This window comes from Suncus etruscus, chromosome 9, assembly GCF_024139225.1.
Source record: "Suncus etruscus isolate mSunEtr1 chromosome 9, mSunEtr1.pri.cur, whole genome shotgun sequence".
Classification (NCBI taxonomy): Eukaryota; Metazoa; Chordata; class Mammalia; order Eulipotyphla; family Soricidae; genus Suncus; species Suncus etruscus.
In genome coordinates, this window is record NC_064856.1 from 50175159 (window position 1) to 50187690 (window position 12532).

At 40.3% G+C, this 12532-nt stretch overlaps 1 non-coding gene across 1 annotated transcript; it reads left to right on the top strand.

The window, feature by feature from the left end:
- The first annotated feature begins 7391 nt into the window (after positions 1-7391).
- LOC126019811 (U6 spliceosomal RNA) lies at positions 7392-7496 on the top strand. The gene has a single exon (XR_007499432.1). It is a non-coding gene; the product is annotated as a U6 spliceosomal RNA (small nuclear RNA).
- Positions 7497-12532: the final 5036 nt, after the last annotated feature.

Here is a 12532-nt window from a genome sequence, read left to right on the forward strand (position 1 = left end):
TCTGTCCAGGTTGGCAACGTGCAAGGTAAACACCCTACCACTGTACTATCACTCCAGTCCCAAAATTAAATAATTTTTGTTTTGAGACTACTCCTTGTGGTGCTCAGAGGACTATATAAAGTGCCTAGGGTCAAACCCTTCTCAGCCTTAACCTCTGTATTATCTCTCTGACCTTATATAAATAATTATTTAAAGTTTTAACCAGAGAAATAGTTTAATGGACCGAACTCATTCATGCTTTGTGTATGAGAAGCCCAGGTTCAATCCCCTGCACCTCTGTGGCTCCAGCACTGCCAGAAATAATGCCAAGCACTGAGCTTGGAGTAACTGAGCATACCCAGATGCAGCTCCAATATAAAAACACACACACACACACACACACACTGAATTTTAAATCACTAAAGCACTAAAGAAGATATTTTATGTAAATATCATGGCAAAACTGCCTGATAATGAAGAGACCAGTCTGGGAGAGTGGGGGAGACCTTTACTTTGTATAATGAAGAACTAGTTAACTTTTGGTAGGGAATCTGCACTCAGCAGTGCTCAGGTATTATTCTGGCTCTGAGCTCAGGAATCACATCTAGTGGTGCTCTGGAGATCATATGTGATACTGGGAATCGAACCCAAGTTGATCGCTTGCAAAGCAAGTGGCCACCTACTGTACTATGGCTCCATTCCCTATAACTAGTTAAATCTTATTTGCATAGAAGTTGACAAAGGTGGGGGCCAAAGAGATATCACAGCGGTAGGGTGTTTGCCTTGCAAGCAACCAATCCAGGACAGATGATGGTTCGAATCCCAGCATCCCATATGGTCCCCTGTGCCTGCCAGTGGCGATTTCTGAGCAAAGAGCCTGAGCGTGACCGGGTGTGACCCAAGAAACCAGAAAAAAAGAAAAAAAAAAAAAAAGACGTTGACAAAGGTTTAAAGAAAGGCCTTATTCATATTTTCTGTGTTCAGTAATTCCAGGAAAGGAGCCAATGGAGGGAATCTTGACCTGCTCTGTGTTGTTCTTTCCAGTTTTAACCCCATATGTACTATTGTGCAATGTTGTACTAAGCAATGTGCTGCAATTCCTATTTCTTTTTTTTTTTTTTTTTTTTTTGTGGTTTTTGGGTCACACCCGGCAGTGCTCAGGGGTTATTCCTGGCTCCAGGCTCAGAAATTGCTCCTGGCAGGCACGGGGGACCATATGGGGCGCCGGGATTTGAACCGATGACCTCCTGCATGAAAGGCAAACGCCTTACCTCCATGCTATCTCTCCGGCCCCTGCAATTCCTATTTCTAAAACAGAAAGTAGGGCTGGGGAGATAGTTGAAAGGGGTGGGTAGTTCAAAGCCCCCTCCCCCAACCAGCTAGCCAGATTAGATCTGTAGCCACCAAGTCTGCACTGTCAGGCCAAAGCCCCAAGCCTTACTGGAGAACTCCCCCTGCCCAATAATATTAAAAGAATTCACTATTATCTGTTATTTGGGATCTTACTTCAAATGGAATACTGTATATTTAAATAAAACTAAACTCCCTTTCTTGATCTCGATCAAGATCTTTATCTTTTTTCTAGTTGCTTTTTTGTTTCTTTTCATCCTTCAGAACCAAATTCCTTGAATGAAAAAGTCTTTTCTTCTTGCTTCTTTTTCTTTTCTTTCTTTTTTTTTGTTTTTTGTTTTTTGTTTTTTTTTGGGGGGGTCACACCCGGCAACGCTCAGGAGTTACTCCTGGCTCCACGCTCAGAAACCATCCCTGGCAGGCACGGGGGACCAACATATATAGCTTTATTGAAATTTTTTCTATATGTCTCAAAAGAGATAGACATCAATGAAAAAGCAGAGACAAAATATTTTTCTGGGCCAAAGATTGGCTCAATGGTGGAACACATGCCTAGCCTTCTTGAGGCCCTGTATTCAATGCCATATATCACAAATATCTTTTGCTGCTCTTTCTAATGGAAAAAACAATATTTGGCACCAGTACACAACTATTTATGCAATGAATAAATGAGAGTATTAAAGCAAAAAAAATAAAGCAAAGTATTCTTGAAAATGAACTAGTATAATAATGCACTGCTAAATGCCATTTGCCATTTTTTCCTCCTTTTAAAACAATTATAAATTATAAACTTTTTTTTTCCCACACTCGGCAGCGTTCAGGGGTTACTCCTGACTCTGCACTCAGAAATTGCTCCTGGTAGGCTCAGGGAACCATATGGGATGTCGTAACCGAATCCCAGTTTGTCCCAAGTCAGCCACGTGCAAGGCAAACACCCTATCCACTGTGCTATTGCTCCAGCACCAACTTTTCTTTTATTTTGCTTTTGAACACTCCCAGCAGTGCTCAGGGATAACTTCTAGGTCTATGCTCAGGAGTTGCCTTGAGTTACCACATGTGCCTCCCATATGCAATGCATGTGTTTAGCTCATTTAACTAGCTCTCTAGCCTTAACATTACAATTTTATTATAGTTTATCTTCTTCTAATCAGTAGTGTCTTTATTTACTTGTTATTTGTGGGGAACACATGGCTATTCTCAGAGCTTACTTCTGCTTCTTTCCTTAGGGGTCACTCCTGGCAGGACTAGGTACCATATTGTGGTGCCTAGAATTGAACCAGGTCAGCTGTGTGCAAAGCAAGAGCCTTCCCTGCTGCACTATCTCTCTGTCCTCAACCATATACTTTTGTGTTTCAGTCATAGCAATTTTATTTATGGGGCCAGAGAGATAGCACAGCAGGAAGGGCATTTGCCTTGCAAGCAGCCAAACCAAGGTTCGATCTCTGGCATCATATGGTTTTCTGAGCCTGCTAGGAGTAATTTCTAAGCACAGAGCCAGAGTAGTCCCTGCGCGCCTACAAGTGTGTCCCAAAAATCCAAAAAAAAAAAAGAAATTTTATTTATTTGCCAGTAACCAATTTAGGAAGGGAACATGAAGCAATTATAGACAACAAAATGTAATGGAGAATGTGCTGGGTCCTTGGAGGTGGGCAGTTTCACTTATAGATATATATAGAACCCTATTTTCCGTTCTGAATAGTGTCTGCATGTGTCGACTGAAATTGGGACAGTAGTCTTGTGATCGTTAGGAAAGATGGTATCTGAGGGCAAAGTCAATACATTGAATAAAGGCAGTGCAGAAAGACAGAAGGCCTGGATTTAGCAGAAGCAGACATAGCTGGGCTGAAATAAGCCAATTCTACAACTCCCCAAGCTTGAAGCTTCTTCTCGTGATTTGTCCTATTTAAATTATTTAGAACTGGGTTTTCAGTTTCTTGTAGCAGCAAGATTGTTAACTGATAGTGTTAATAAATGGATAACAGGGCCGGGCGGTGGCGCTGGAGGTAAGGTGCCTGCCTTGCCTGCGCTAGCCTAGCACGGACCGCGGTTCGATCCCCCGGTGTCCCATATGGTCCCCCAAGAAGCCAGGAGCAACTTCTGAGCGCATAGCCAGGAGTAACCCCTGAGCGGCACAGGGTGTGGCCCAAAAACCAAAAAAACAAAAACAAAAACAAAAAAAAAATAAATGGATAACAGCAAACAACATGTGTCTTTATGTTAATTTTCCCCCTTCATCAGAATCAGATTATAGTGAAGTGTAGGCAAAGGGCACAGGTCAGCTTTGTTGTTTATATTGAACAACTGGATTAAAGATGTTTTTGAAAACCTCCTTTGGAAATAACTGTTAGCATACTGACCTTGATAGAATCAGATCTGGGCAACCAAAACAATTAATATGACAGGTAAGGCTAGAAATGAAATGGTAGGATCAATATGGAAACTTCTTACTTGCTTTGTTTGTTTTGTGGTTGTTACTTGGAGTTGAATCCAGAATTTTACACATGTAAGACAAGTATTCTACTGTTGAATTAAATAACCCCAATGGCCCAAACAGCTTGCCTTTACTGATTAAAATATTGAGAAGTTTCAGCCAGCCTCAATACCACCTAATGCTGCCATTTTCAGCCCAATGGGAGAGTCTGAACTATAATATATATGTTCAGGAGACTTGAAGGTACATATTATTGATTATGACTCTTGGTAACATTATAATATCTTTATACATTTTCAGTACTTTTATCTTTTTTCTTCCCCTCTGTGTACTCAAATTCTACCAGTATGCCCAGACATAGCTGAGATTTTATTTTAGTCATAAACATATTGCCTCATGAAGTAACCTTTCTTTCTCTTAATCTTACAAAGGTAATTGCCTTTGTACTTTATTTAGCAACTGGTTATGCAATACTTCGGGATATGTCTATTGTTTGGAAATGCTGTTTAAATTTTTAAAAAATTAAAGAAGCTAAAGGAGCTTCTTTAAAAGGCAAGACAAACATCTCAGCTCTTGACATTGAGTATGCCATTCTTGAGTATAACACTCCTAATGCTTCTGGTACTCCTCTAAGAAATTAAGAAAGGTATGTTTACTCCTACCCTGCTAAAGGATTTTAGAAATTTGCAATAATGAATAATGTTTCATTTATATTGAATGTTCTTTATCTGATTAGGTGTCTTTTTAACATCGATAGAGATTTTTATTGAGGTCTTATTTATTGATGCAAAAAATTAAGCAGTATCCATAATATTTTTTTTTTTTTTTTGGTTTTTGGGTCACACCCGGCAGTGCTCAGGGGTTACTCCTGGCTCTATGCTCAGAAATCGCTCCTGGCAGGCACGGGGGACCATATGGGACGCCGGGATTTGAACCACGGACCTTCTGCATGAAAGGCAAACACCTTACCTCCATGCTATCTCTCCGGCCCCATTATCCATAATATTTTCTAACATAAAGCCAATATTCCTTTTTGTTCCAATATTTCTTTTCTTAGGGTAAAGCATACTTCTATATAATTATACACATATTTATATTTCCCTCTTACATTTGTCTTAATTCTCTTTGCTCTCACTAAACTTTTTTTTTTTTGGTTTTTGGGTCACACCCAATAGCACTCAGGGGTTACTCCCAGCTCTACACTCAGAAATTGCTCCTGGCAGGCTCTGGGGACCATATGGGATGCTGGGATTCGAACCATTGTTCTTCTTCATGCAAGTCAAATGCCTTACCTCCTGGCTATCTCTCTAACCCCATGCTCTCACTAAACTTTTGCATTTGTAGGATTTCTCTATTTCATATAAATTTTAAAATATATTAGCAAAAAATATACATATCAGCACATAATTAATCATAATATTTTTGTTTTGTTTTGGCAAAACCCCCGGCAGCGCTCAGGGGTTACTCCTGGCTCTATGCTCAGAATTGCTCCTGGCAGGCTCAGGGGACCATATGGGATGCCGGGATTTGAACCACCGACCTTCTGTAAGAAAGGCAAATGCCTTACCTCCCTGTTATCTCTCCAGCCCCAATTAATCATAATATTGATTTTTCAAATATATATACCTATAAAAATAGTGTACTACTCAGGATTGGAGTGGTAGTCTAGCGAATAAGGCCTTTGATTTGCAACATATCCCAGCATATCATATCATATCATATCATATCATATCATATCATATCATAGAATATCCTGAGCAACATCAGGAGTAATTCCTGAGTGCAGAGCCAGAGTAACCCCTGAGCCTGCCTAGGAGTGGCCTCCAAAAGCCCCCAAATGTGTATTGTTCAATAATCTATAGTTTATTAACAGTAATGTTTAGTTTATTAACAATGATGCACTACATCGGGATTATTTTATCACCCCAGAGAGAAAAGGCTAATATGTGGCATAATGTTTCCAAGACTCATCTTTGTTGTTTCATGAATAACATTTTATTTCATGGTATAACATATTTTGTTATTCAATTAATCAATTAATGAACAATTTTAATTCTTTAAATTTAAATTTAAACATTGAGGGTCAATGTTTCTAAGTTTTGACTATTAGAAATAATGATGCTGTGAATATTTGTGTACCAGATTATATATGGACATACATTTTCAATTCTCTGGGATGTATACCTATACCTTCAAGTGAAATGTAGTTATGTGGTTAATCTTGAGAGGAAGTGCCAAATTCATTTCCAAAGTGAATGACTCAAGCTTACCAACAATAATGTACAAAGGTTTAAATTTATCTATATTCTTCCTCCTTAATAATGGTTTGTCTTTTTTTATTCTTGTCATCGTAGAGGAATAAGTGGTATCTCATTATGATTTTTGATTTGCATTGCCCTGATGACTAATAAAATTGAACCTGAACTCTCTTTAGTGTTCAGGGGCTATTCCTGGCTCTTTGCCAGGACTCCTTTCGATGTTGCTTTCGGGACCATATACAGTGCCAGGGATTGAACAGGAGTTGGCCTTATGCAAGGAAAATACCTCAACCCCCTGAACTCTCCTTGGCTTAAGTGTCTTTTCACTTGTTTATTGGTCATTTTACATATTTTCTTCAAAGAAATGCCTAATCTTTGGTCTGTTGTTAATTGGTTACTTGTCTTTTAAAATTATATATAATATATTATTACATTATATATTATATATAATTATATATATATATTCTGGAGGCTGGAGCGATAGCACAACCGTAGGGCATTTGCACACCCAGGATGGACATCCAGTCCAGGATGTATCCCAGTTTGATTCCCAACATCCTATATGGTCCCCCAAGCCTGCCAGGAGCGATTTATGAGGGCAGAGCCAGGAGTAACTCCTGAGCACTGCTGTGTGTAACCCACTCACCCTCAAATTCTTTAATCAAATTACTATAAGATTCAGTTACAAAGTTGCTGATGATTGAGTTTCAGTCATGCAATGTACAACACCCATCCCTGGACCTATATGACAATAAGAGTTGGAAATGATCTCTCTGGACAAGGACTGTGTGCTGACTGGAGATAAAGTGCTATGCATGATACCCCTTCAATAAAAATATTGCAAACCACCATGTCTAAACAAAAAAAATGGAAGAGAGAAAAAATAGAAATAGAGAGAAAGAAGAGAGCAAAGAAATACGCTGCCCCACAATCAGTGGACAGACAGGACAGAGGGAAACTGGGGACACTGGTGGCAGGAAATGTGTTTTTTAGTGAAGGGTTGAACATTTCAGGGCTGATACTCTATCATGAGCAACTTTGTATCTGTGAAAAAAATTGTATTATGAACAACCTTGTACCCACAGTGTTACATTTTTAATTAGCGTTTAATTAAATACATTAATTAAAATATAAATAAATAAATAAATAAATAAAAACAACAACTGGGGTCGAAGAGATAGCACAGTGGAAGGGCATTTGCCTTGAAAGGAGGCGATCCAGGACAGATGGTGGTTCAAATCCCAGCATCTCAGATGGTCCCCCATGTCTGCCATGGATGATTTCTTTTTCTTTCTTTTTTTTTTTTGGTTTTTGGGTCACACCCAGCAGCACTCAGGGATTACTCCTGGCTCCATGCTCAGAAATCGCCCCTGGTGCTTTCTTCGGCAGCACATATACTAAAATTGGAATGATACAGAGAAGATTAACATGGCCCCTGCGCAAGGATGACACAAATTCGTGAAGCGTTCCATATTTAAAAAAAAAAAAAAAAAGAAAAGAAAGAAAGAAATCGCCCCTGGCAGGCACAGGGATGCCGGGATTCAAACCACCGTCCTTCTGCATGCAAGGCAAACTCCTTACCTCCATGCTATCTCTCCGGCCCCATGCCATGGATGATTTCTGAGCACAGAGCCAGAAGTAATTCCTGAGAGCCACCGGGTGTGACCCAAAAACCAAACCAAACAAACCAAACAAAATACCCATCCCTTTACCAATGTACATTCCCTACTACCAATGCCTTCCCCCACCTGCCTCTTCAGCAGACTCTTTTTTTCTTCTCTTTCGCTGTCTCTCTGTCTCTGTCTGTCTCTCTCCCCTTTTTCCTTTTAGATACTGGTTTGTAATATTGAAGAGGTATCATTCATTCCACTTTACCTCCTTTTAGTATCCAGTTTTTGTTCAGAGTGATCATTTCCAACTATCATTGTCATAGTGGTCCCTTTTCTGTCCTCACTAACTCCCTTATAGGGTCACTTGTCTTTTTCAGTTGTGAAAGTTCTTGATATATACTGAATTCTGGGTGTATATCAGAGCTATGATTTGTAAATATTCTCCCCATTACAAGTGTCTTTTCATTTTAGAAAAGTTAATTTTCAATGCACTCCTAGTTTTCTTCATTGTTTGTTTTTAGAATTTTATTTAAAGCACATTGCTGGGGGACTGAGGATATAGTACAGCGGGTAGGGTTATTGCCTTACACACAGCTGACCTAAGTTCAATCCCAAACATCCCATATTGTCCTCTGAGCACCACTAGAAGTCCTGAGTGCAGAACCAGGAATTACCAGTTAGCATTGCCAGGTGTGACCCCAAAACAAAACAAAATAAAGCAACAACAAAACAAAACAAAACTCCAAAACAACTACATTTCTGGAACCAGAGAAATAGTACAGCAAGTAAAGTTGTTTTCAGTTCACATTGCCAACCCAAGTTTGATCACCAGCATCTCATCTGGTCTTCTGAGTGATTCCAGAGTGTAGAGCCAGGAGTAACCCCTGAGTATTCCCAGATGTAGCACAAACAACAAAAAAACAAGTTCATATTACTTGCCAGGAAGATATCTTAAAGGCCAGTGAGAATGGCTTGCATGTGAAAGGCCTGGGTTCAATTACTAGCATCTCATGGTCCTACTCATCACCCTTGAATACTGAGCTGGGAGTAGCAGCATTTGCTCCTGGCAGTGTTTGGGACACCATAGCAGTGTCAGGTATTGAATCTAGGTTAGCCATGTGCAAGGTCAGTGCCTCCTGTTCTATCTCTTAATCCTCCTAACACTGACATTTGATTCAGAATGTGTGATCGTTGGTGCTTGTTAATCAATTTTTTTTGTTTTGTTTTGTTTTGGTTTGTTTGTTTTTGGGTCATACCTTGCAGCGCTCAGGAGTTACTCCTGGCTCCACACTCAGAAATCACTCCTGGCAGGCTCGGGGGACCACATGAGATGTCCGGATTTGAACCACCGTCCTTCTGCATGCAAGGCAAATGCCCTACATCCATGCTATCTCTCAGGCCCCTGTCATTTGGTTTAATGTGTGTGATTGTTGGTGCTTGTTAATCAAATTTATACAAGCACCAAAGCTCAAATGTGTGATTCTTGATGAGCACCACAATTAAAAGTATGTAAACACATACCTGAAGATATTCAATCCTTGGTATTCTAAAATAAAGGGAAGGGGAGAATTACCCTTTTTTGTTTCTTTGTTTTTGGTTTTTGGGTCACACTGGTAGTGCTCAGGGGCTACTCCTGGCTCTACACTCAGAAATCGCTCCTGGCAGGCTCGGGGGACCACATGGGATGCCGGGATTCAAACCACTGTCCTTCTGCATGCACAGCAAATGCCCTACCTCCATGCTATCTCTCCAGCCCCAAATTCCCCTTTTTTGTGTGGGAGGGGGTCACACCCGGCAGTGCTCAGGAGTTACTCCTAGCTCTATGCTCAGAAATCGCTCCTGGTAGGCTCCAGGGACCATATGGGATAACGAGATTCGAACCATCATCCTTCTGCAGCTAAGGCGAACGCCTTACCGCTGTGCTATCTCTCTGACCCCAAATTTCCCTTTTTAATGTTTAGGTTTTAGTGCTCAGGGAATACTTTAGCTTAGTACTCAGGACTTGCCCAGAGGTGTTTCAGGTGACCAGGTGGTGCTGGGGATCTTGTCCAAGCTTACTATATAGGCAAAGAATAAATACTACCCCTTTAAGCTATCTCCCAGGTCCTAGAATGGAAGAGTAATATAAAAAAGCAATTATGTTTAATCAAACTGATATATATGTATTTTTAAGAAGTCTAATAGTACTAAAATGCTATTTTCATGTGTCTATATTTTGTTGTATATCTTAGTAAGTTTTCCTTTACCTTTTTATGTTCCTCCACTCCATTTTCTATATGGTTTAACATTTTATTGAAAAGTAACTCTAGTGACTAGAGAGACAGCACAAAGGCTAAGGCCCTTGCCTTGCATGCATCCAAACTGTTTTGATCCCCAGCTTCTCATATGGTCCCCCAAACACTGCCATGAGTAATTCTTGAGTGTAGAGCCAGGAGTAGTCCTAAGAAAAGCTGGGTGTGACCCAAAAAATTGAAGATAAAAGTAACTCTAAAAATTTTTGGGGGGACTAGAGATCATAGTAGAGAGGTTAAGGCACTTGCCTTGCATGTAGCCAATCCTGGTTTGATTCCCAAAATGGAGTACAGTCCCCTAAGCACCTCCAGAATTGAGCCCTAAGCAGAGAGCAAAGAGTAGCTCCTGAACATTGCTAGTTGTGTCTGACTTTACCTTTCAATAAAGACATTTATTGGAAAGAAAAAGGTTGGATATTTGGAACCTTGCATATCTGGAAATAATTTTTACCTTGTTTAAGGTAAAAATTAAAATTGTAGGGCCTGGAGAGATAGCACAGCGGCGTTTCCCTTGCAAGCAGCCGATCCAGGACCAAAGGTGGTTGGTTCGAATCCCAGTGTCCCATATGGTTCCCCGTGCCTGCCATGAGCTATTTCTCTCTCTCTCTCTCTTTTTTTTTTTTTTTTTTTTTTTTTTTGGTTTTTGGGCCACACCCGGCGATGCTCAGGGGTTACTCCTAGCTGTCTGCTCAGAAATAGCTCCTGGCAGGCACGGGGGACCATATGGGACACCAGGATTCGAACCAACCACCTTTGGTCCTGGATCGGCTGCTTGCAAGGCAAACACTGCTGTGCTATCTCTCTGGGCCCCAGGAGCTATTTATGAGCAGACAGCCAGGAGTAACCCCTGAGCACTGCCGGGTGTGGCCCAAAAACAAACAAACAAAAAATTTTAAATTGTAGTTTTCCTAAATTCTAGTTGAAAAATCTTTTATTCTTCATTGCTTCACTGCCTCAGGTTTACAATGCTATTGTTGAGATGGTTGATACAACTTTGATTTTCAATATATCTTGCTTATACTTTCTGGAACATTTTTTGTTTTGATGCTACACCTGATGGTGTGGAGTTACTATAGACAGTGTGTTGGAGAGTATTTCCTGGCAATGCTCAGGGGACCTATGCAGCACTGGGGAATTGAGCCCTGAGGCTTTCTATAAGTGATGCATAGGCTCAGTCCTTTGAATTGTATTTCCTGTTCCTGTTCAAACATTTTGCAGAGCTAGAGAGATAGTACAGTGAGTAGGAGATTTGCCTTATGAGTGACTGACTCGGATTTGATCCCAGGCATCATGTGTCGTCTAAATGAGCACTGCCAGTAATTCTTAAGTGCAAAGCCAGGAGTAACCCCTGGGCACCTCTAAGTGTGGCCTAAAAATAAAAACAAAAAGGGCTGGAGAGATAGCAAAGCAGTAGGGCGTTTGCCTTGCACGCAGTTGATTTGAACAGACGGTGGTTCAATCCCAGCATTCTATATGGTTCCCCTGCCTGCCAGGAGCGACTTCTGAGCGCAGAGCCAGGAGTTAACCCTGAGCGCTGCTGAGTGTGACCCCAAACCAAAAACAAACAAACAAACAAAAAACTGAACCTTTTTTTTTTTTTTACTTTTTATAATATATTTACTTAAGCACCATGTTTACAAACATGTTTGTAGTTGGGTTTGTTATACTAAAGAACACCAGTGCAACATTCACCAGTGCAACATTCCCACCACTGATGCCCTCCCTCTCCCTTTCCCCACCCCTGCCACCTCTATTCAAGACAGGCATTCAATTTCTCTCATTACCATTGTCATGATCATTTGGGGGGGGTCACACCCGGCGGTGCTCAGGGGTTACTTCTGGCATGCTCAGGAAACTATATAGGATGCCAGGATTCAAACCGGGGTCCACCCTGTGTTGCAAGGCAAATGCCTTACAGCTGTGCTATCGCTCCGGCCTCTGTCATGATCATTTTTAGTGCAGTTATTTCTCTAACTGCACTCACCATTTGTGGTAAGCTTCATATCATGGATCGGTCATTCCAGCCCTCATCTCTATTGTCTCTGTGTATTATTACAATAATGTCTTTTATATTTCTTAAATCCCATAGATGAGTAAAACTATTCTCTCTCCTCTTTCTCTCTCTCTCATTTTACTCAGCACAATAGTTTCCATGTCCATCCATGTATAGGAAAACATTTATGACTTCATCTCTCCTGATGGCTGCATAGTATTCCATTGTGTATATGTACCACAGTCTTTAGCCACTCATCTTTTGTTGGGCATCTGAGTTGTTTCCAGATTCTAGGTATTGTAAATAGTGCTGCAATGAATATAGGTGTTGTATTGGGTTTTTGTGTTCCTAGTGTATATCCCTACGAGTGAAAACCAACCTATTTTTGCACTTAATATTTCTTTGTTTTTTTCAAATAGTTCCTATATTGTGTTCTGAGTCTTCTGGATTAATATACTCTTCAAATTTTATATGTCTTAGCTACTTGCTAAGATATGCATTCTGGAAAGTTTCCTTAATGTCACTGTCCAATTCTTTTATTTTCAAACATTGGATATAATATTTTAATTTCTAAGAAATCCTGTTTTTAATTTTTTCCCTCAAAATAGGATCTTAGGGCT